Below are 25,357 nucleotides of genomic sequence, written 5' to 3'. Positions count from 1 at the left end.
AAAGTTAAATCAAGACCAGGTGAACAATCTAAATAGACCTGTTAGTAGCGAAGAAATAGAAGCTGTTATCAAAATCCTACCTACCAAAAAAAGGCCAGGACCAGATGGTTTCAATGCAGAATTCTACCAGAACTTCTAAAAAGAGATAATACCTATACTTCTTAATGTATTTCACAATATATAGAGAAAGTCATTGCCAAATTCTTTTTATGAAGCTACAGTTACCCTGATACCAAAACCACACAAAGACACAATCAAGAAAGAGAACTACAGGCCAATCTCACTCATGAACATCGACACAAAAATCCTCAACAAAATACTGGCAAACCGAATCCAAGAACACATTAGAAAAATTATCCATTATGACCAAGTAGGCTTCATCCCAGAGATGCAGGGCTGGTTCAACATACACAAATCTATCAATGTAATCCAGCATATAAGTAAACTGAAAGAAAAAAAACCATATGATCATTTCATTGGATGCTGAAAAAGCATTTGACAAAATTCAACACCCCTTTATGATAAAGGTGTTGGAGAGACTGGGGATACAAGGATCATACCAAAATATAATAAAAGCTATTTACAGCAAGCCGACAGCTAAAATCAAATTGAATGGAGAGAAACTCAAAGCCATTCCACTAAAATCAGGAACACAACAAGGCTGTCCACTCTCACCATACCTCCTCAATAAAGTGCTTGAAGTTCTAGCAATAGTAATAAGGCAACATAAGGGGATCAAAGGGATTCGAATTGGAAAGGAAGAAGTTAAACTCTAGTTATTTGCAGATGATATGATAGTGTACATAATTGACCCCAAAAACTCCACCAAAGAACTCCTATAGCTGATAAACACCATTAGTAATGTGGCAGGGTACAAGATCAACTCCAAAAAATCGGTTGCCCTCCTATACACAAAGGATAATGAAGCAGGGAGGGAAATCAGAGAAACTTCACCTTTCACGATAGCCACAAATAGCATAAAATATCTTGGGATAACACTAACCAAGGAAGTGAAAGACCTATTTGACAAGAACTTTAAGTCTTTGAAGAAAGAAATTGAGGAGGTTACCAGAAAATGGAAAGACCTCCCTTGCTCTTGGATTGGGAAAATCGACATAGTAAAAATGGCAATTCTACCAAAAGCAATCTATAGATTCAATGCAGTCCCCATCAAAATCCCATCAAAATTCTTCACAGACCTTGAGAGAACAATAATCAACTTTATATGGAAAAACAAAAAACGCAGGATAGCCAAAACAATCTTATACAATAAAAGAACTTCTGGAGGCATCCCTGACTTCAAACTCTGTTACAGAGCTACAGTATTGAAAACAGCTTGCTATTGGCATACGAACAGAAAAGTCGAATAGAAGACCCGGATATTAACCCACAAACCTATGAACACCTGATTTTCGACATGGGAGCTAAAGGTATACAATGGAAGAAGGATAGCATCTTTAACAAATGGTGCTGGCATAACTGGATATCAACCTGTAGAAGAATGAAAGTAGATCCATATCTATCACCATGCACAAAACTCAAGTCCAAATGGATTAAAGACCTCACCATTTCCTAGGTACAACCCCAGTAGCACAGACAATAAGAGAATCAATGAATAAATGGGACCTCCTGAAACTGAGAAGCTTCTGTAAAGCAAAGGACACCATCAGTAAAACTAAAGGGCTACCTTCGGACTGAGAGAAGATCTTCACCAACCCCTCATCAGATAAAGGTCTGATCTCCAAAATGTACAAAGAACTCAAGAAACTAGACACTAAAACTCTAATTAACCCAATTAAAAAATGGGGTACTGAACTGAACAGAGAACTCTCAACAGAAGAACTTCGAATGGCCAAAAGACACTTAAGGTCATGCTCAATCTCCTTAGCGATCAGGGAAATGCAAATCAAAACCACTTTGAGATACCATCTTACACCTGTCAGAATAGCTAAACTCAAAAACACCAATGATAGCCTATGCTGGAGAGGATGTGGGGTGAGGGGAACACTCATCCATTGTTGGTGGGAATGCAAACTTGTGCAGCCACTGTGGAAATCAGTGTGGCGGTTTCTCAGGAAACTGGGAGTCAACCTCCCTCAGGACCCAGCAATTCCACTCTTGGGAATATACCCAAGAGATGCCCTAACATACTAAAAAAGCATTTGTTCAACTATGTTCATAGCAGCACTATTTGTAATAGCCAGAACCTGGAAACAACCTAGGTGCCCCTCAATAGAAGAATGGTTAAAAAAGGTGTGGAACATATACACATTAGAGTTTTACTCAGCGGTAAAAAACAATGACATCTTGAATTTTGCATGCAAATGGATGGAAATAGAAAACGCTTTACTGAGTGAGGTAACCCAGACCCAAAAAGAGGAATATGGTATGTACTCACTCATAAGTGGATTCTAGCCATAGTTAAAGGTCGTTGAGCCTATAATTTGTGAACCTAGAGAAGCTAAATAAGAAAATCGTATAGTTATCCTTTGGGGTATTGGAAGTAGACAAGATTGCCAGGCAAACTTGAGTGTACAGGGGGTGGGGGTGGAAGTAAGGGGAGATGGTTAGAGAGAAGGGAGAAGGGGAGGATGGGGGATAGCTTGGGGGAATGGGATGGGGGGAGGGAGGAAGGATGGATATGGGAGCAGGGAAGTATATATCTCAACTAAGGGAGCCATTTTAGGGTTTGCAAGAGACTTGATTCTAGAGGGGTTCCCAGGTCCAAGGAGAGGTCCCCAGATTGTTCCCTGGGCAGCAGAGGAGTGGGTGCCTGAACTGGCCTTGGCCCATAACCATACTGATGAATATTTTGCATATCACCATAGAACCTTCATCTGGCGATGGATGGGGATAGAAACTGAGACCCACATTGGAACACAGGACTTAACTTCCTAGGTCCAAATGAGAAGCAGAAGGAGGGAGAACGTGAGCAAGGAAGTCAGGATCAGAGGGAACTTTAATCCGACGATAGAGGGAGATTGAGACAGAGACCCACATTGAAGCACTGGACTGAGCCCTCAAGGTCCAAATGAGTAGCAGAAGGAGGGAGAACATGAACAAGGAAGCCAGGACCGCGAGGGGGCAATCACCCACTGATAAAAGGGGACTGATCTAATGAGAGCTCACCAACGCCAGCTGGACTGGGACTGAACGAGCATGTGATCATACCGGATTCTCTGAATGTGGCTGACATGGGGGCTGTCTGAGAAACCATTGATAAAGGCACTGGGACTGCGTTTGTCTGCATGTACTGGCTTTTTGGGATCCTAGTCTGTTTGGATGCTCACCTTCCTAGACCTGGAGGGAGCAGGGAGGAACTTGAACTTCCCACAGGGCAGGAAACCCTGACTGCTTTTAGGACTGGAGAGGGAGGAGGAGAGGGAGTGGGGGGAGTGAAAGAGTATTGGGAGGAGGGGAGAAAGTGGAAATTTTTATAAATTATTATTATTATTAATAAACTATGTTATTAAAAAACAAAAAAGTACCAAGATGGCAATATGCCTTCTCCAGAAGCCTATTGTAAAAGTTCTCAAGAAACATAATTTAGCTGAAACACAAAAAAGATCTTCAAAATAGCAATTATGAGTATGTCCAAGGACCATAAAGAGAATATGAAAAAAGACTTAGTGAAGATTGTGAACACACAGTTAATGAAGTAATGAAAACAATTCAAAATGTAGAAGTAGAAAAAAATCACTAAGGAAATATCAAAAAGAAATAAAACTGTAAATTAAAAGCTCAGGCAGTCAAGCAAAAATCTCAAAAGTAAACCTCATCAGCAGATTAAAAGGCATGGAAGAGAAAACTCCAGGTCTTGCAAAACAAAGTAAAAGAAACAGATCAGTCAAAGACAGAGAGAAATATAAAGGAAAATATCCAGGCATCAGATCCCATCTTTTCCCTCTTCTCCCACAGACCCAATACCTCAGTCTCATCCCCAGCTCCCTAGCAGAACACCTGGCAACTTGCCCCGCCCTGCCCCTGCTCCTGTCTCCTGTCTCCTGTGGATCCCACAGACCTTTGCACTCTAAACATCCTTCCTCTGCTCGTTGCTTTGTCCTAGCCCCCAACCCCAGCGGACATTCCCTGCTAACCCAAGGACCACTCTAGTCAGGGCAACAAGTGGTAACCTACGGATCCACACTTGTGACCTCTCTGCACTGTCTCCCCGCACCAGTTCAAGGAGATGAAATAAACACGTTCTGCTGAACTTTCTGATCGCCTCCCTCCTGTGGTCCCCCTCTAAACCCTCTAGTCTATCTCAGTTTCTACCGTCAGTTCCCAAAACCCAGACACCAATTCTCTGGAACCCCCAGTAGCCACAGTTATCAAATCCAAAGAAAAATATCCTAACAGGCAACACACAACCATCCTCTGAAAATCCAAAGAGGAAACAGAAACCAAGAAACAAGCACCCTCCCAATGAAGACAAATCTAGAAACCAGCACCTAGCCCTATAATCAACCCAATCACCAATGCCTAGACACCAGTATAAAAACACAATAAATAACAGCCCGAGCAATATGCTTGCATAGAACCCAGTTATCCTACCAAAGCAGGCCCTGAATATGACAAAACACTTTAAGCACAAGAAAAAGACCTGGATGAAGATGATAGAGGTCCTTAAAGAGGAAATAGATGAATCCCTCAAAGAAATCAAGGACCAGACAAACAGTGTGAAAAGAGGGATAAAACTATTCAAGATCTGAAAATAGAAATAGAACCAAGAAAGAAAACACAAACAGAGGGACTTCTGGATTTGAACATTTTAAAAATTCAAATACAAACTACAGAGGCAAGCTTCCTAAAGAGAATACAAGAGATAGAAGAGATTTGAAGAAAAAACACCTCAAAGGCCCAGAAAATGTTTTCAACAAAATCATAGAATAAAATTTTCCTAACCTAAAGAAGGAGATGCTTTTAAAGTTGCAAGAAGCATAGAGCAAAAACATATACTCAGTATATAATAATCAAAACATTAAACATACAGAACAAAGAAGGAATATAAGGAATATTAAAAGCTGCAAGGGGAAAAGACCAAGTAATATATAAAGACACACCTATTAGAATTCCACCAGACTCTTCACAATGGAAAAAGCCAGAAGGGCCTGGACAGATGTGCTACAAATTTTAAGAGATCACAGATGGCAGTCCAGATTACTATACCCAGTAAAACTTTCAATCACCCAAGAAGGAGAAAACATAACATTCCATTATAAAACCAAACTTAAACAGTATCTATTTACAAATCCAGTCCTAGAAAAAGTGCTAAAGGAAAACTCCAAATTCAGAAGGTTAACTACATTGATAAAAACACAGGATATAAATAATCTCACACCAACAAAAGAAAAGAAAGGAAGCACACACACACACACACACACACTGACACCACCACCACCAACAACAAAATAACAGGAATCAACAACCATTGGCCATTGATATATCTTTCAATATCAATGATCTCAATTTTCCAATAGAAAGACAGACAAACAATGATGTGAAAACAGGATCCATCCTTCTGCTGCATCCAAGAAACACACCTCAGCATGAAGTACAGACATTAACTTAGGGTAATGTTTTGTAGGAAATTCCAAGCAAATGAACCTCAGAAGCAAGCTGGCATAGCCATTTTAATATCAAACAAAATAGACTTCAAACCAAAACTAGTGTAAAGAAATGGGAAAGGACATTACATATTCATGAAGGGAATAATGTACTAAGATGACATTTTAATTCTTAACATTTATGTCCCAAACACAAGGGCACCCAAGTTCGTAAAAGAAACACCTACTACAGTTTAAATAACATTTACCTTCACATACTAATAGTAGGAGACTTCAATAACCTACTTTCACTAATGGACAGGTCTTCCAGACAACAACTGACCAAATGGATCTAGGCAATATTTATATAAAATTTCACCCAAACACAAAAGAATACACCCTCATCTCTGCAGCTCATGGAATTTTCTCCAAAATTGACAATATACTCAGACACATACAAGTCTCAACAGATATAAGAAAATTAAAATACCCTCCCCTTGCATCTTATCAGATCACATAGAATAAAGCTGCATATCAACACCAACAACAAAAGCAACAGAAAAGTTACAAACTCATGGAAAGTGAATAACACTCCATTGGATAAAAAAATGGGTCAAGACAGAAATAAAGAAACTAAAGACTTTTGAGAATTCAATGAAAATGAATATATAGCATGCCCAAACTTCTGGGAAACTATGAAAGAGGCAAGTTTAAGCAGCACCAACATAAATAAATTAGATAGATAGATAGATAGATAGTAGATAGATAGATAGATAGATAGATAGATAGATAGATAGATAGATAATAGATAGATGTTGGAGAAATCTCATACTGGCAACTCAACAATCCACCTGAAAGCACTAGAACAAAAGAAATACTCACATTCAAGAGGAGTAGAAAACAAAAAATAATCAAACTGAGGACTGAAATAAAAACAAAACAGAGGGGGGGAAGAGAACAATACAAAGACTCAATGAAACAGAGTTGATTATTCAAGAAAATCAACAACAGAGACAAACTTTTATTCAAATTAACTAAAAGGCAGAAGGAGAATATTCAAATTAACAAAGTCAGAAGAGAAAGGGGGGACATGCCAACAGATACAAGAAAATCCAGAGAGTCATAAGCGTATACTTTAGAAATCTGTACTTCAAAAAATTGGAAAATCTAAAAGAAATGATAATTTCATGATAGGTACCACTTCACCAAGTTAAATCAAGATTGCATAAGCTATTTGGATAGACGTATAACACCTAGTGAAGTAGAAGTCATTAAAAAGTCTCCTGACCAAAATAAGTTCAAGGCCAGATGGTTTTAGTGCAGCATTCTACCCGACTTTAAAAGAAGAGCTAATGGGGCTGGAAAGATGGCTCAGTGGTTAAGAGCATTGCCTGCTCTTCCAAAGGTCCTGAGTTCAATTCCCAGCAACCACATGGTGGCTCACAACCATCTGTAATGAGGTCTGGTGCCCTCTTCTGGCCTGCAGACATACACACAGACATAATATTGAATACATAATAAATAAATAAATATTTAAAACAAAAAAAGAAGAAGAGCTAATGCCAATACTCCTCAAATTATTCCACAAAATAGAAGCAGAAGGGATATTGTGAAATTCAGTTCATGAGGCCACAGTTACTCTGATACCCAAACCACATAAAGATACAACACCAAAGAGTTACAGACCAATGTCACTTATGAATATGAACATAGATGCAAAAGTACTCAATAAGATACTTGCAAACCAAATCTAAGAATAACATCAAAAAGATGATCCACAGTGATCAGACAGGCTTTTTCCCAGAGATAAATATCGTCCACCATATGAACAAACTAAAAGAAAGAGAAACACATGATCATCTCATTAGATACAGAAAAGGCCTTTGACAAAATTCACCACTCCTTCAGGATAAAAGTCCTTCAGAGACTAGGGATACAAGGGGCATACTTCAACATAATTAAAGACAATTTACAGCAAGCCTATATGAAACATCAAATTTTTAAAACACAGTAACTCAAAGCAAACAACTGAAGGATAGCAAAGCTACATAAATTGAAGAAGAAGCCAAAAATCTTTATTTGTAGATGATATGATGGTGCATAAGTGATCCTAAAAATTCCACCAAGGAACTCCTACAACAGATATACACCTTCAGCAAAGTAGCTGGGGAAAAGATTAACTCAAAAAAAAAAAAAATAAAAAACAGTAACCCTCCTATATACAAATAGCAAACAGACTGAGAAAGAAATCAGAAAAACAACACCTTTCATTATAGCCTCCAATACTGCAAAGTATCTTGGGGTAACTCTAACCAAGCAAGCAGAAGACTTATATTACAAAACTTCAACTCCTTGAAGAAAGAAATTGAAGAAGATATCAGAAGATGAAAAGATCTGCCATGACCATTTATCATATAAGAATAACAATGTAAAACATCCATCCAACTAAAAGCAATCTAGATTCAATTTGATCCTCATCAAGATTCCAACACAATTCTTCACAGACTTTGAAAGGACTTTCTCAACATAATGTGGAAAAACAAAACAAAAAATTCAGGATAACTAATACAATCCTGAACAATAGAAGAATTGCTAGAGGTCTCACCATTCCCAATTTCAAGTTGTATTACAGAGCTCTGGTAATAAAAACTGCACAATATTACCATAAACAGACATGTTGATCAATGGAATTGAACTAAAGACCTAGACATAAATCTACATCTGTGAACAGCTTATTTTTAATAAAGAAGCCAGAAATACACACTGGAGAAAGAAAGAATCTTTGAGAACGGTGCTAGACAAACTGGATATCTACATGCAGGAAAAACGAAAATTAATCCAGACTTATTCCCCTGCGCAAAACTCAACTCCAAATGTGTCAAAAACCTCAACATAAAACCAAATAATCTGAACCTGATAGAAGAGAAAATGGGGAATAGCCTTGAAATCATTGGCACAGGAGAAGACTTCCTGAATAGGATGAATAGCACAGTCACTAAGATCAATACTTAGTAAATGGGACCTCATGCAGCTGAAAAACTTCTGTAAGGCACAGGACACCATTATTCAGAGAAAGCAGCAGACTACTGAAGGGGAAAAGATTTTTACCAACTCCATGTCCAAAAGAGGACTAATATTCAAAATACATAAAGAACTCAAGAACCTAGATATCAAAAGACCAAATAACACAATTTTAAAATGGGATACAGATTTAAACAGAGAATTCTTTATAAAGGAAATTCAAATGGCTGAGAAACACTTAAAGAAATGTTCAATGTCACTAGCCATGAGGTAAATGCAAATCAAAACTACTTTAAGATTCCACCTTACACTTGTCAGGGTAGCTAAAATAAATAACACAAGTGATAGCTCTTGCTTGCAAGGATGTAGAATAAGGGGAATACTCATCTATTGCTGGTAGAAATAAAAACTTGTACAACCACTATAGAAATCAATATGGTGGTTACTCAGAAAGTTTGGAATTGATCTACCTCAAGATCCAGCTCAACGACTCATGGCCATATACCCAAGGATGCTTCATCCTATGACAAGGACACTTGCTCAAATATGTTCATTGCTGCTCTATTCATAATAGCCAGAAATTGAAAATAACCTAGATGTCTCTCAACTGAAGAATGGGAAAAGAAAATATGGTTCATTTACACAATGGTGTATAACTGAGATGCTAAAAATAGCATCATGAAATTTGCAAACCAATGGATGGAACGAGAAAAAAAATCATGCTGAGTGATGCAACCCAGAATCAGAAAACTAAGTATTGTATGTATTTACTTAAATGTAGATAATAACCATCAAATGAATGGTAACCAGTCTATATTACATAGACCTAGAGAAGTTAAATATATAATAAGGGACTAGGGGTGTACATATGGATCCCCTGGGAGGGGAAAATTTAGTAGATTTTGTGAGTGAGCTGAGGGTGGGACAGGACATGAATGGAAGGGGGAACAGAAGGAGAGATAGGGTTGAGGGAGAGAATTTGGGAACTGAGGGGCATTGGGGGGACAGTATGAAAATTTAGTGCAGTGGAAACTCCCTAGAATATATAAAAGCAATCATAATGAGGTCTTCTAATATCAGGGGTGACAGATTCCCAACTGGCCATCTTTTGTCACCAAACAAGTCTTCCAGTACTAGAAATGGATTGCTTTCAATTGAGTTTTTGGCTAAGGGGTTCCCATGGAAATTTCTATACAACCCAGACAGTTGACAAAGCAAAAGGTCCTTCTTTCCTTTCTGACTTGGGGTACCCCATTGTCATCCACACAATTCAATGAACTTGGAGAAGTCAAGCTAGAGCCTACATAGATCCTTTACTACTTTGCTCTAGTGTCTTTAGTGCTAGAAGGTACTCTACAGTCTACCAAAAGAGAAACATAAGCACCAACTAGTCACAAAACTTCTAACCTGCAAGATGTCCTGCCTGCAAGTTATGCTTTGGCAGTGGTGACACAGAGCTTGTGGGAGTAATAAACCAATGTCTGACTTAAGGCTCACTCCAGGAAATGAAACCCATACGTCATACTGTCTGAGTGATCAAGAACCAAAGACTAAACAGCCAGTGGTAAAACCAAACACTACTGGTCTAATAAAAAAAAAGGAAAAATAAAATTACTCCTAATCCTAATGATATTCTGCTAAACTCATAGATCAGTGCTTTATTCAGCCTTCATGAGAGAGGCTTCTTCCTGCAGCAAAGGGGAACAAACACAAAGATCCATAGTCAGACATTAGCATAGAGAGAGACTTTGGAACACACAGCTCTAAATGGGGTATCTCCATCAAATCCTTCCCCTCAGAGCTCAGGGAATTTCAAAGAAGAGTAAGCAGAAAGACTGTAAGAGACAGAGGGAATGAAGGACACCAGGATTACTAGGCCCTCTAAATCAACTGATCAAAGATCATACGAACTCATAGAGCAGAAAGAACAGTGCCATCATGAGTCTGCACCAGACCCTCTGTACATATTATAACTTTCAGCTTAGTGTCTTTAATGGGTCTCCTGGGCATGTAAAAAATTGGGTCTCTGATTCATGTACCTGTTCTTAGGCCTCTTTTCCTTTTGTTGGAATACCTTGTCCAGCCTTGCTGTTTTTGTTTTATCTAGTTATATTTTATTTTATCAAAAAATTTAGACACAAAATATAACAAAGTCTGAGATTCTTTAAAAAGATCAAACCAATGAGTAATACGTATAGGGGAAGGGGACTACCACAGGTCAAAGGCACAGAAAAATACTTTTAGCAAAATCATATAAGAACCCCTAAAGAAGGAGACACCTATTGAGGTAAAAAGACAGACAGAACAATGAAAAAGACTAGAAGTGGGGGGACTTCTACATGACACATAATAATCACAATACCAAACACACAGAACAAAGGAAGGATAGTAAAATCTGCAAGGGAAAAGACCAAAATCACATATAAAGACAACCCCATAGAAATAAAACTTTTTAATGAAGATTCTGAAAGCCTTGGCAGATGTTCTAGAACTCTGAAAGACCACAGATGCTAGCACAGATGACCATACCTGGCAAAACCATCAATCACAATCAGTGGAGGAAGAAAAAGATTTCACAATGAAAATAAATTACTCCATGAATTCAGGAGTACAAAAGGTAATGGAAAGGAACTTCAGTCTGAAAAGAATGTTAACTACAACCATGAGGACTTAAGATGTGAAAAATCCAAGGTCAGTTAATCAAAAAGGGGAATACCATATAAACAATTAACAGGAATTTATAAACACTTGTCAATAATGAGTCTTTTTATTAATTTTCCCAATTTCCCCAATAAAAATACATAGACTGACAAATTGGATTAAAAAACATGATCTATTTTTCTGTTCATCCAAAAAGCATACCTCACTATTCTGAACAGATACTATTTTACAATAAAAGGCTATTTAAAAAAAAGATATTCCAAACAAGTGGACATAAGAACCAAGCACGTGTAGTGTTTTTGTTAGGGTTCACTGCTACTGTGAAAAGACACCATGGCCATGGCAACTCAACATTTAATTGAGGTGGCTAACTTACAGTTTCAGAGGTTCAGTGCATCGTGATCATGAAGGGAGCATGGCAGTGTGCAGCCAGACATGGTACTGAAGCTAAGAGAGTGTTGTATCTTGCAGGCAGTGGGAAGTCAACTGACTCACTGGGTGGTATCTGGGACATATGAAACCGCAAAGCTCGCCTACAGTGTGACATAATTCCTCCAATAAGGTCACACCTCCAAATAATGCCACTCCCTTTGGGGGCTATTTTCTTTCAAACTACCACACACAATTTTTTAAATATCTGACAAGATAGACTTCAAACCAAAACTAAAAGAAGAGGTAGAGGAAAATACTACAAACATATTGAGGGGAAAATCCAATTAGTGGTACTTACAATTCTAATCACTTACTCGCCAAGTACAAGGGCATCCAAGTTCATAAAAGAGACACTACTACACTTAAAATCGCGATTATAGTGAGAGACTATAGACAATGTCTACAGGCAATGCTAGACTCTTACCAGTAGACAGGCCATCCAGACAGAAATTAAACAGAGAAATACTGAAATCAAATAACATCAGAAGTCAAATGGGAAGAATAGACATCTAGAACATTCTACCACTACAGAAATATACTCTCTTCTCAGGAGTACAAGAAACTTCCTCCAAAATTTATCACATAGTAAGACACACACCAAGTCTCAACAGATAAACCTGAAATAACACCTTTTATCCAACTTGACCACAATGGATTAAAGCTGATTATCAACCATAGATATGGCAGCAAGTATATAACTCATGGAGACTGAACAAGTCACCACCGATGAGTTAGGTGAAGCAGAAATCAAGAAGGAAATTTAAAACCTGGATTGGCAAACCTTTAGCCAAATTAACTAAAAGACTGAAAAGAACCAATTTAATAAAATTAGAGATGAAATGGGGGCATTATAGAAGATACTGAAGAAACTCAGAGAATCATAAGGGCATACTTCAAAAATCGGTATTTCACCAAATTGGAAAGCCTAAAATGGATAATTTTTTGATATATATGAACTACAAACATTAAATCAAGATTGGACAATGTGAACATACATATAGGCCATCCCAAAGTAACTAAGCAGTAACTAAATCTCCCAGTTTAAAAAAAAAGTCCCAGGGCCAGATGAATTCAGTGTAGAATTCTACTAATGCAATTCTCCTCAAATAATTCTGCAAAATAGAAACTGAAGAAACATCTCCTATTTTTTTATGAGGGCACTATTACTGTGATTAAAAAGTCACATAAATATCCAACAAGAAAAAAAAGAAAATAAAGACCAACATCCCCATGAAAGAAGATGCAAAAATTGTCAGTGAAAAATATACTTGCAAACCAAATTCAAGAGCATATCAAAAGGATTGTCTACCTCAACAAAGTTACCTTCATCCCAGAGATGCTGAGATAGTTTAACATATGTAAATCAATAATGCACCATATAAAGAAACTGGTAAACAAAAAATACATGATCATCTCATTAGATGCAGAAATGCCTTTTACAAAATTCAGTATCTCTTCACAATAAAAATTCTAGAAAGACTAGTGATTCAGGAACATATCTCCACTAATTTACAGCAAGCACGCAGACAACACTAGTCTAAACACAGAGAAATTCAAATCATTTGCACTAAAATCAGGAAAAAGACAAGAATGGTCTCTCCGTACATGCTCAACGTAGTATCTGAAGTCTTCACTAAAACACTAAGACAAGAGAAGGGGACCAAGGGTAAACAAAAAGGAAAAGTTTGCAAGTAGGAAAGAAGAAGGCAACGTTTCATTGCTTGAAAATGATATGATTTTATACATAAAAGACTCCACCGGGAAACTTCTACAGCTGATAAATACTGTTCAGCAAAGTAGCAGGATATAAAGTTAACACACATATCAAAAGAAAACAACACAAACAGAAGTAACCTTTCTATATAAAATGACAAAAAGACTCATAAATGAGGTAAACGGTCAGTTTCTTTCACATTTGCCTCAAAAAAAAACCTAAATAAATAAATAAAATTTCTTGGAATACTTCTAACCAAACAAGGACTTGTATAATAAAACTTTAAGATAATGAGGAAAAAAGAATTAGAAGAAGACACCAGAGGGTGGAAAGATCTCCTATGCTCATGGGTCAGAAAGATTAATATTGTAAAAATGCCATTCTACCAAAAGCAATCTACAGACGCAACACAACCACCACCAGAATTCCAGGACAATTTTTCACATACTGGAAAAAACAATTTTCAACTTTATATAAAAACAAACATACACACAAATCAGGAATAGCAAAAAAAAACTGAACCATAAAAGAACTGCTGGAGGTATCACCATTCCCCATCTCAATTTTACTACAGAGCTATAGTAATAAAAAGAAAGCAGGTAATTGCATATAACTTTTTGGCCAATGGAATCAAACTGAAGATACAGATATAAGTTCACACACCTACATATACTTGAATTTTTAACAAAGAAGCCAAAGTACACTTGGGAGAAAAGACAACATTTTAAGAAGAGGAAAGAAGGAAGAAGGAATTTAAAGCATGTAAAAAAATGGTGCTGATCAAACTCTATGACCACATGTAGAAAAATGCAAGTAGATTCATGTTTGCCACCCTGCACAAAACGGAAGTCCAAGTAGATAAAATGTAGACAGAGACTGCTCATTCGTTTCCTGGCTGCCCAAACCTGAATAATAGCACAGAAACTATATTAATAACAACACTGTTTGGTCAATAGCTTATGCATATTTTTAGCTAACTCTTATATCTTAAATGAACCCATTTCTATTAATCTGTGAATCATCACAAGGCTGTGACCTACAAGTAAGGTTCTGGATAGCAGCTGGTGCCTTTCTCCTTTGGCATCTACATGACATCTCTTTGACTCTCTGTTCAGATTTCCCATCTGGCTTTACTCTACTAAGCCATTGGCCAAAACAGCTTTTTTAATAACCAATGATAATAAAACATATTCATAGCATACAGAGGGGAATCCCATATCAATAAAGAACCTCAATTTAAGGCCAGATACATAAAATCTGATAGAAGAAAAAGTGGGGAACAGGCTTGAACTCACTGACACAAGGAAAACTTTTCTGAAAAGGACACCGATAGTGCAGGTACTAAAATCAACAATTAATAAGTTGGACCTCATGGAGCTGTAAAGCTGCAAGGCAAATGGCATCATCATTTTGACAAAACAGCAGACTACAGAATGTAAAAAATATTAACGAATTATACAAACGATACAAGGTTAGTATCTAAAATATATTAAGAACTCAAAGAACCTGAAATGAAGTCACCAAATAATAGAGAAGACAATGACCCAACTAGATATTTTGTACCACCAAGTAAGACCTCCAGTTCCAGGAATGAGTTACATCTTGTTGAGTCATTGGCCAAAGGGGCCCAGTGGAAACCCCCAAAACACCATAGACTATTGCTAGAACTATTTGCTATTCTCTACAATCTGAGGGTAAAACCCTACTGCTTAAGACAACATTATATATGTTATCAAACAAGTAGGATTGAACTTGTACCCTAGTAGAAGCTTCACTCCTACTGACTCATGTTCAAGGTACTAGAAGATACTTTTCCCACTACCAGAAGAGAAAGGTAAACATCAGAATATCCCTGGTATGATATCTCTAAGTCACTGTGACCTAAAACAGTGATCTGACTGCAAGATATACTGGTACAATAGTGCCACAAAAGTTATAGGAGTAAAAAATCACTTTCTCATTGGATTTAGGCTGAACCCATGAGATGGCCTCCATATCTGACAATGCTAAAGTGGCCAAGAACCTGTGACTAGATGGGTCATGGGTCTAGAGGAAAACCTACTATTGTTCTGCTAAAGTAACAGTGATGTGGGATTCTCCTCTGTATACTGTGAATACCATTGGTGAATAAAGAAACTGCCTTAGCCTCTTGATAGGGCAGAACTTAGGTAGGAGGGGAAAACTAAACTGAATGCTGGGAGAAAGGAGGATGGAGTGAGAGAGAAGTCATGTTGTCCCACAGGAGACAGACACCAGAACTTTAGCCAGTAAGCCACAGCCACCTAGCGATTCACAGATTACTAGAAATGGGTTAAATTAATATGTAAAAGTTAGCCAATAAGAAACTAGAGCTAATGGGCCAAGCAGTGATTTAATTAATACAGTTTCTGTGTGATTATTTCAGGCCTGAGCTGCTGAGCAGCGGGGAAACAAACAAGCAACTCCTTACAACAGAACAGAGCAATTTAAGTGACTCCTCAGGACTATACCCATAGATCGGCTTCTTGTTCATCCCTTGTTAGAGAAGTTTCCTCTTGCAACAAATGGGAGTTGTCTTATTTAGGGTTTTATCACTGTGAAGAGACACCTTGACCACTGTAGCTCTTATAAAGGAAAGCATTTCATCAGGTATAGCTTACACAGTTCAGGTTTAGTCCATTATCATCATGGTAGGAAAGACATGGGCAGACATGTGCTGGAGCTGTAGACGAAAATTCTCCATCTGAATCTGTAGGCAGCAGACCCAGTGAGTCACTAGGCCTGGCTTGAGCTTTTAAAATCTCAAGGCCCACTCCCCACAGTGACACACTTCTTCCAACAAAGCCACACCTACTCCAATAAAGTCACACCTCATATAAGGTGATTTCCTATGGAACTGTGGGGGCCATTTTTATTCAGATCCCCATAGGAATTAACATAGAGATCAACAACTGGATAATGTTTAGAGTGTGAGAAAATTTGGAACACTGACTCCTAAATGATATGTTTTTATCAAACGCCTTTTATCAATGCTTAGGGATCTATGAGGAGAAGGGGGTAGAAAGACTGTAAGGGCCAAATGGGTTGAATGGCCCCAAGGAAACAGTGTCTTCCAGACACAACAGGACCAATGTACACATGAACTCACAGTGTGGCAGCATGCCCAGAATCTGCACAGGTTCAAGCCAGAACAAGGTCCTAACGCTGACAATGGGGAGTAGACACAGGCTCCCACCTCTAACCAAGAAGCTATCTGCAATTGGTATCTGCCTGCAAAGGAAAAATCCATTTCCTTCAATGAGCCTCACTGGGTATATTTACCACAATGCAAGACAGGTCCCGTGCCCAGGTGTCAACACAAAACAACTCCATGTTTTTATTTTGGTTTGGTTTGGTTTGGTTTTTGGATGTGTGTGTGTGTGTGTGTGTGTGTGTGTGTGTGTGTGTGTGTGTGTGTGTGTGAAACATGAATGCATGTGTGTGATTTGAACTTTGGGTGTAAGTCATATACATGCATAAAAAATGAAAAAAGAAAAGCACAACCTGAGTTATAATTCCACCAAAGTTCACTCTGGAAATTCAGTGTCTTAGTTAGAAATTCTATTGCAATGAAACACCATAAATAAAAAGCATGTTGGGGAAGAAAGTGTTTATTTGGTTTACACTTCCACATCACCGTTCACCATTAAAGGATGTCAGGACAGGAACTCAAATAAGACAGGAAAATGGAAGCAGGAGCTGATATAGAAGACATAGTAGGGTGTTGCTTAGTAGCCTGCACCATACAGCTTTTTCAGGTTTCTTTCTTACAGAACCCAGGTTCACCAGTTCAGGGATGGTAACACCCACAATGGTATCACCCTTCCTCATCAATTACTAATAAGAAAATACCCTACAGGCTTGTGCACAATCTGATCCTATTGAGGCATTTTCTTAATTGAGATTTCCTCTTCTCCACTGACTTGTATCCAGCACAACCAGTGAGTTTATTAGCTTACTTAAGGGCAATGGATGATGTGTGGTGGTGACCTTAAAGCAGCCACACTGAAAAGATTTACACCTGGCATAGGTGATGATTCTCCCATGACATTGTAGTCCTGTCCCTCTCTGAGGCCATATGCTATTAGATCAGAATTGCACACGACTGGTGTGAGGCATGGCTGGATGCTCAAGTGAGGGTTCCGTGAGTCTCCCAGCCCTTCCTTCTATGCACAACATCAACACTCAACAATCCAAGCTGGGACAATTTCTTACAGTAGGGCATGGCTGAATTCATGAAGATGACGGCAGTTTGTCTCAAAGGCTAGCCTTGTATTATACAAGTTTATCTCCAAAAGACAATATTTCTCCTCTGTACCATGTTCTGAAGCAGCAGTTCCCACCCTGTGGGACATTACCCCTTTGGAAACGTGAATCAGATATCCTGCATATCAGTTATTCACATTATGATTCATAACAGTGATAAAATTACAGTTATAAAGCAGAATTGAAATAATTTTATGGTCGGGGTCACCACAACATGAAGAACTGTATCAAAGGGTCACAGCATTAGGAAAGTTGAGAAGCACTGTTCTAAAGTAACCAACCAGAAAATAGAACAGAAAGAGATTAGATATTGTTGTAATTATTTAATTGTGTGTGATCATTTGCTTATTCTCTAGCTCAATGGGCCTCAACTAGGAACAGTTTTGCTACTTAGAAAGCATCTGGCAACATCTGGAGACCTTCTGATCATCCCAACAGGGGTTTGCTACTGGCATCTAGTGGGTAGAAGAAAGAAATTCTGCTCCGTGTTTTATAGTCCCCAAAACAGACCCTCCATATTGTTGGATCTAAAATACCAGCGATATGACAGAATGTTCTGGCTCTCCCACAAAAGTGACCCTGTTTAGTTTATGTCTTTACACCTAGACCCACCAGAGCTCCTAGCCCAGCAGAGGCTTCTGAAAAGGTTGTTACAAAAGTCACTGAAACTGTCTCTTGTCTTTCACCACACATTGAGACAGAGTCACGCAAGCATAGATGCTGGACATCTTTCGTATGCAGACACACTCCACATGTGGAAACAAGATCTTCTGCTACCATTCACTATAGAGTTTGGTTGCCATCCTTTGCTTTTGGACCTAGGTATACTCTGTGTTTTGGAAGAAGTTTCCTTAGGAAAACCAACAGATTCCAGAAAGTTCTCAGGAAAATAAGATATAAAGTGTGGTCCAGGATGAAACAAGATGGAAGATAAACATTTGCAGATCATTTTCCTCAGAACAGTCTTCATAACAGAAGTCAATTTGAAATTGGGTGCTAAATCTAATGTGACAATTGATAGTATTGTATAAACATAGAGAACTCTATCCTTTATATACTACATAAAACGGCTATCTATGTGTATACACACATGTAGCATGAATAATAAAATTTCAGAGTCAGGTATTGGGGTTCAATATGAAAATCAGAAAAGTAAAGCAGTAAAAAAGTAAACTACTAGAGAAGTCTCACCTCTATCAAGGCTGAGCAGACTGAGCCTCTCGCTCTTCCCGTTTTATATTACTTCTAGTGCTGGGATTAAAGGTGTGATTCCCTAGTGCTGGGATTAAAGGTGTAAGCCACCATCACCTTGATTTGTTTCTGCATTGATTGTGTGTAGTCCAGGGTGGCCTTCAACTCACAAAGATCCATATGCCTCTGTCTTTCAAATTCTGGGATTAAAGTTGTATGTCACCATTACATGACCTCTGGTGGCTTTAGCTTTGCCTCTGGTCTTCAGGTAAAATTTATTTATTAAAATACAGATAATATACAACTATACACATACATGGATATATATGGATAGTTCTCTGTCCATCTTACTATATATTATAGTTTGTAGGAATCTATAACAGTGACTTACAACTCCAGGTGGGTGCTAACATGAAGGGTTATCGACAGATCTCTCTGTCTCTATCTCACACTTGTATAAATATTGTCTAAAAAATGTACCTTTTCTCCTTCTGCTATCTAAACTTTACCTGAGAGCTCAAAGGTCTCCACAACCCACTCCATCTACCTTTAAATCCAGGCAGAGAGCAGTTGGATGGCAAAAGCCGTCTGCAAAGATGATCAATGAATGCCACTGAAATTATCTGTATAATCTGGACAAATTATTCAAGTCCACAGACTTTATTTCTCTCATCTATAAATGATGGGAATTAATGAATGACTTTGTAGCCCCTTCACCTATAATTTGATGACTCAATGATTGAAAAAGGCAGAAATTGTAAGCTCTGATGAGGTGACATTTTGAGCTTTGCCAAATTGCCAAGTTTTTCTAGGTGGTTCTCTGTTATTGCAGCACAAGGCAACAGCTTCGCTGGATACTACCAACAGGTGTGTAATTAAGCCTGATCTTTCTCCAACATAGTTCATTTTCCACTGATGGGTCTACAATTAAAACAACTCCCTCCCCAGAGAAGGATACATCAGTGTTACACTTTTCATCTTTAATTACACTGGTTGAAGATGAGTAAATGCACCAGAGATCCCAATTGGGAGGGAGTAGATTCATTAGGTGGTTGGGAATATGCCATCCAGTCTGCATTTCAGGTTGCCGCCTCTGCCCGACAAAGATGGTCTTCCACAAATAACTGCTCAGATACCCTGATGACTAAGTCCATCCTCCACTACCGATGCGTGGGGAATGTAATTGAGGAATATTAAAGATCTGGACCTCTCAGGAAGATAAGTAGAGTGTCAAAGCCAAAGCTAATTTAGCACTTCAGTGCTTTTTGGGAGAAAGGCCAAAATAGCCTGTTAATACTTTATAGAAGAAAGGAGAGTTTCCAAATTTTTATTTCATCACTTCTCATTAAATCTCTGCTGTAATGCTCTCTCTCTTTCTCTCTCTCTCTCTCTCATATATATATATATATATATATATATATATATATATATATATGCTTTTAACTAATACATAATCTCACTCTATCTGTTCCTTTGCTGGGTTTCTGGCCCATTGACTGACTCCCTCTGTTGAATTTCAGCTCCATATGTGAGGGAAAATCTCTTTTAAACAAACATGTGACCACACGCAGCACAGGGTCTGGGTGACTCTTGGCACCTTCTGAATAAACATTGGCTGAGCAAGTGGATAAGCCAGCTTCCTATTATTTCTTCTGAGCAGACCTGTTGATGGAGATGTGAGGGTCTGCGGCAGCTAGAGTTGTTTCACTAGAATTGTGTTTTCTTTGGTATTAGCATTTTTGAAAACTCCTGCTTTTGGTCTTTTGGTTCTAGACAGTTCCAAGAGCACTAGCTAAGACTGTATTGTCCATCTAGAATTGCACCTAGGAATGTTGTCTTTCCTCTGCAAATTAGGTCTCAGCCCCCTCTCTGGGCTCAGTCTAAGCACACCCATTTGGGCTTCTGCCTGAGTACATCGGTCACCCAGCCCCTGGTTTCCCTATGCCCAAAGCTGTCTCGAGCTCTGATAGGGAAATTGGCCTTTTTTTCCGGCAGGGAAGCAGAGTAATTTACTGAGAAGACTTAGAAGCGCTCTTTCCTGGGATGGGTCTCACGTTGTGCTGAGCTCCCCACTGCTCTGCCTGGACAGACCACCTTAACTCTGGGAATTTCCTTAACTTGAGACAGAGAATTGGAATTTTCCAAGTTTGAAAGTCAAACTGTAATAGTCTTTGAGCCTGGATTGTGGTAGGAAAGGTGTTTGACAAGGAAACATTTCCTTCCGTCTCAGCTCTCTCTTTTTAGTAGGACGTTCGGGAAGTTACAGCATGTCATCCACTGAGTCCAGAATCTTTCCATTTTTCTCTCCTTTCTACTTTAATACCCTAGCCTCAGTAAGCACAGGACTTTGTCACGACTTTTAACATGGCATATTCAGTATCAGCTTTACTCCTGTATGATACACCCTTCCATGTACACAGCCTAGGACAAATTTAAAAGAGTGGTTTTCTTTCAATAGATGAAATGGTTTACTGTCCTCTACTTAACTGTAAAAATAATAATAATAAAATCTGTTGGTTCTACACATTAGGATCATCTACCTGTAACCCCAAATTCTGTAATTCCTTGGGTATCAGTTAGAGACATCTCTGTTGTGACAAGCAGAAAGAAAGAAAGAAAGAAAGAAAGAAAGAAAGAAAGAAAGAAAGGAGGAAAGAAAGAAAAAAGGAAGGAAGAAAGAAAGAAAAGACTATCATAATGGCTTGCTTGCATAACTAAAATGGAAGGACTTGATTACCTTAAAATCACAGAAAGCTTAAGTGCATCAACAGTTCCAGGTTTACCTCTTTCCAAATTCACATATGGTGGGAAAATCTAGTGAGCTTCAGGCTATTCAATTAAAAGGGTGGAATTTAGGATTAGTTGTCTTGCCCTGACTTGGCTCATCTGCCCATCGCTCAATTAACTGTACAGGTAGGAAAATAACCAGACGTGTACTGCATCCAGCTGGACTGCTCGGGCCACAGTCCACTCTGTTAGAAGCAATTAGGTAGAGAATATTAGAAGAAAGTGATTCTGCAAGACACAATGGTGTATGATTACCAAAATGGCAGAAAAGTACCTAAACCTTGGAAAATCAAAATCACAGGGACCCCTGAACCACAGTGCTCTTGAGGAGGTCCAAAAACACTTGCACCCTGTGTTTTATTGTCAGAGTTGGGGTAGGTATTGATGGCATCTAATGGCCACATGTGCAATACATTTCCAAAAGAGGTAACCAACATACTGGCTTCTTAAGTCAGAAAAAATAATTGTTTCTATATGTAATCATTACTCTAAAATAATTCTTAAATATAATTAATACCCACCTGTTAAATCAACTATTCTATTTTGGGTTTTTGTACCCTTGACTTCCAACATTGAAATTATTGGCTATTTAACTGATAGGCTGTGTGTGTGTGTGTGTGTGTGTGTGTGTGTGTGCTCATGCACAAGTATGCCACAGCTCATATAGGGAGGTCAGAGGACAGCTTGTAGGAGCCATTTCTCTCCTCCACCATACGGGTTCCAAAGATCAAATTCAAATGATTAGACTTGGCAACAAGCTTCTTTGTCTAATGAGCTTTTTCACTGGCTCTTGATGAATTTTTATGTAAAATTCTGTTATTTCTTGATGTCTGGTTGCTCTATATTTCCCAATTTTGTTTTACTTCTTAGCTCACTTATCTTTTTAAGTCTAAATATTATAGATGTTTGCATATATATGCATTCTCTATGTTCCTATGGAACATATCAATATAAAATATCACTATGACAATTCAAATTAATATTAATATATTCATCTTTTCACATAGTTGTGAGTGTGTGTAAAATAAAAGCTGCCAAAATCTGCCTACTTGGCAAGAATCCCAAATACAAGCCATATTTGGGAGCCATGCATATAATCCTAGCATTCAGGAGATAGAGACAAAAAGGTTGCAAAATTAAGGCCAACCTGGCCTACAAAGTACCAGGCCTACCAGGGATATGGCAAAATGGAAAGGGAAGGGGAAAGAAGGAAAGGGGAGGGGAGAAAAAGGGAGGGTTGGAAACAGAGCAAATAGGAAGGGAGGGGAAGGATGGGAGGGAAAGGGAGAGGAAAGAAAGGAGAAGGGAAGGAGAGGAGGGGAGGGAGCACAACACAAATTCATTGCCGATAGTTGCCACACTGTTTCTTAGAACTCTAGACTTGTTTTTCCTGTGTATCTGCTATTTTGTGCCCTCTGCCATATAACTCCTAACTTTGTCCACAAGCCATTCCCCCACCTATAACCACAGTTCATGTCTCTGTTTCAATATATTTTATTTTTATGTGTATTTCACACAGGTGAGAGACTCAACACCTGTCTCTGTACCTGGCTTGCTTCACTTAGCATAGAACAGGCTCATCATCAGCATGGAAAACAGCAAAAGCTCATTCACTTTTAGAGCCAAGCACTGTTCTGAGTGTGGATGTGTCAAATTGTATCTGATCACCAGCAAACATTCCAGTTGCCTCTGTGTCTTGGCTATGACAAATCACTGCCAAGAAAGCACAGACATCTCTATCAGGCAGTGCTTTCACCCTTTCTTCTTGGCACAGTGCCCAAAGTTGGCGATCACTTTCTATTAACAAGATTTTACTTGTTTCCTGGTCAAAGTTCCAACCACTCGGAGACTCTTTTGGTCTTTCCACAGTCCCTGCAAACAGGGTTTGAGATCTGTTGCATGTCCTACCTAGATTATCACGTACTGTTGTCCTATCTGCTGAGGTTCTTTGTCACTTGCCATATTTCTTCCAAAGCCAGCTCTTGCTAAAGATAACTCAGAAATAGTCGTGTAGTTGCCAGACTGATCATCTTGTTGGCACACACACTTGAAACCAGCTCCCCAAATCTTCCCACTCCCATTCTGGTTGGCAGTTCTGAGTCTAAGACTAAAGTCTTCTTTCTTGGGTGAGCCTGCCCAGTTGTAGGTAGCTAACCAATACTCACTTTATTCTCAAGACACTGATTTCTGAGACTGCAAACGCCACTTTTGCATCGAGCATAGACTAAAACTATATTGTGCTCTTCAGCCACTCCCAGAAAAGCACAACTATCACTGTCTCCCCAACCTCTTTCTGTGATATATATAAAATTTATTCAACATGTTTGTCAATCATATCTTTCCTTGGTATGTCTTTTATTTCTAATACTTATTTGAGTCTGAGTTTGTTTAGCTATCTGCATTTCTTAACTCACTTATCTCAACAATTTGGGAGATACTCTTCCACGTAGGTTAGAATAATTTCTGAATTCAGAGGATCATCTCCAGTATCATCTGTGAATCTCTGGTTCCAGTGTTCAGATTAAAAGTGGTCAAAATAACATTTCTCACCTTGAAGTAAAGATTAACTAAGCATGCATGTGACTCACTACTGGGAACCTAGACCATTGACCTCATTGATGTGGGATTCTTCTCTGTATGCTTTAATAAAGGACTGCTTTGAGCCTATAGCAGAGCAGGGCAGAAAGAGCTACGTGGGGGAAACTAAAGTGAATGCTGGGAGAAAGATGGGTGGAGTAAAGGAGAAGCCATGTAGCCTCCCTGGAGCTGGACGCCAGAACTTTAGCCAGTAAGCCACAGTCACATGGAGATACACAGATTGATAGAAATGGGGTAATTTAATATGTAAGAGTTAACCAATAAGAAACTAGAGCTAATGGGCCAAGCAGTGATTTAAACAATATAGTTTCTGTGTGATTATTTTGGGCCTAAGTGACTGGGAACAAACTAGTGGCCTTCTTACTACAAATTGGTGCCAACATGGTAAACTAAATCCATTTAAAACTTGAGAGAAATTCTAGACCTAAAAAACAAAGTTTAGTCACATTTCTCCCCCAAATGGGCTTTGCTTGCTGGCAGCATGCTGCGGCTCCCTTAAGAGAGGTTTTCCTGATTCAGAGGTAGAAAAAAAAGCCACAGTCATTTTGAAATGCTGGCTTTCTGGGCCATGCTGCCAGTGCAACCTCTAGCTCTTTCAGGAGACTAAGCATTTGAATGGGGTTTGTGAACACCATGCAACAGCTTGCATGGTGGCAACATGGACCAGCTGTGTGCCTAGAGATGGGGCACTGCGCATAGCTCTCAGAGGCTGTGAGCAGCTCTGTCATGCTGGACTGAGCGAGGCAAGCAGGAAGTACCATATATATTCTAGTAATGCTGCAGCTTAAGTTTTTAAGAAGCGCTTAGTATTTTAAGTGCTCTCGATGGGGCTGGAGAGATGGCTCAGAGGTTAAGAGCATTGCCTGCTCTTCCAAAGGTCCTGAGTTCAATTCCCAGCAACCACATGGTGGCTCACAACCATCTGTAATGGGTCTGGTACCCTCTTCTGGCCTACAGTCATACACACAGATAGAATATTGTATACATAATAAATAAATAAATAAATAAATAAATATAAAAAAAGAAGTGCTCTCGAACAGTAAAGAATTACAGATACACAATAGGATAGATTCAGAAATAAGAGACCTCTAAATGAGTCACAGTGTTGGATAAATGTAAATAG

This window comes from Myodes glareolus, chromosome 16, assembly GCF_982192425.1.
Source record: "Myodes glareolus chromosome 16, mMyoGla1.1, whole genome shotgun sequence".
NCBI classification, from domain to species: Eukaryota; Metazoa; Chordata; class Mammalia; order Rodentia; family Cricetidae; genus Myodes; species Myodes glareolus.
This window is presented reverse-complemented; position numbering follows the sequence as displayed.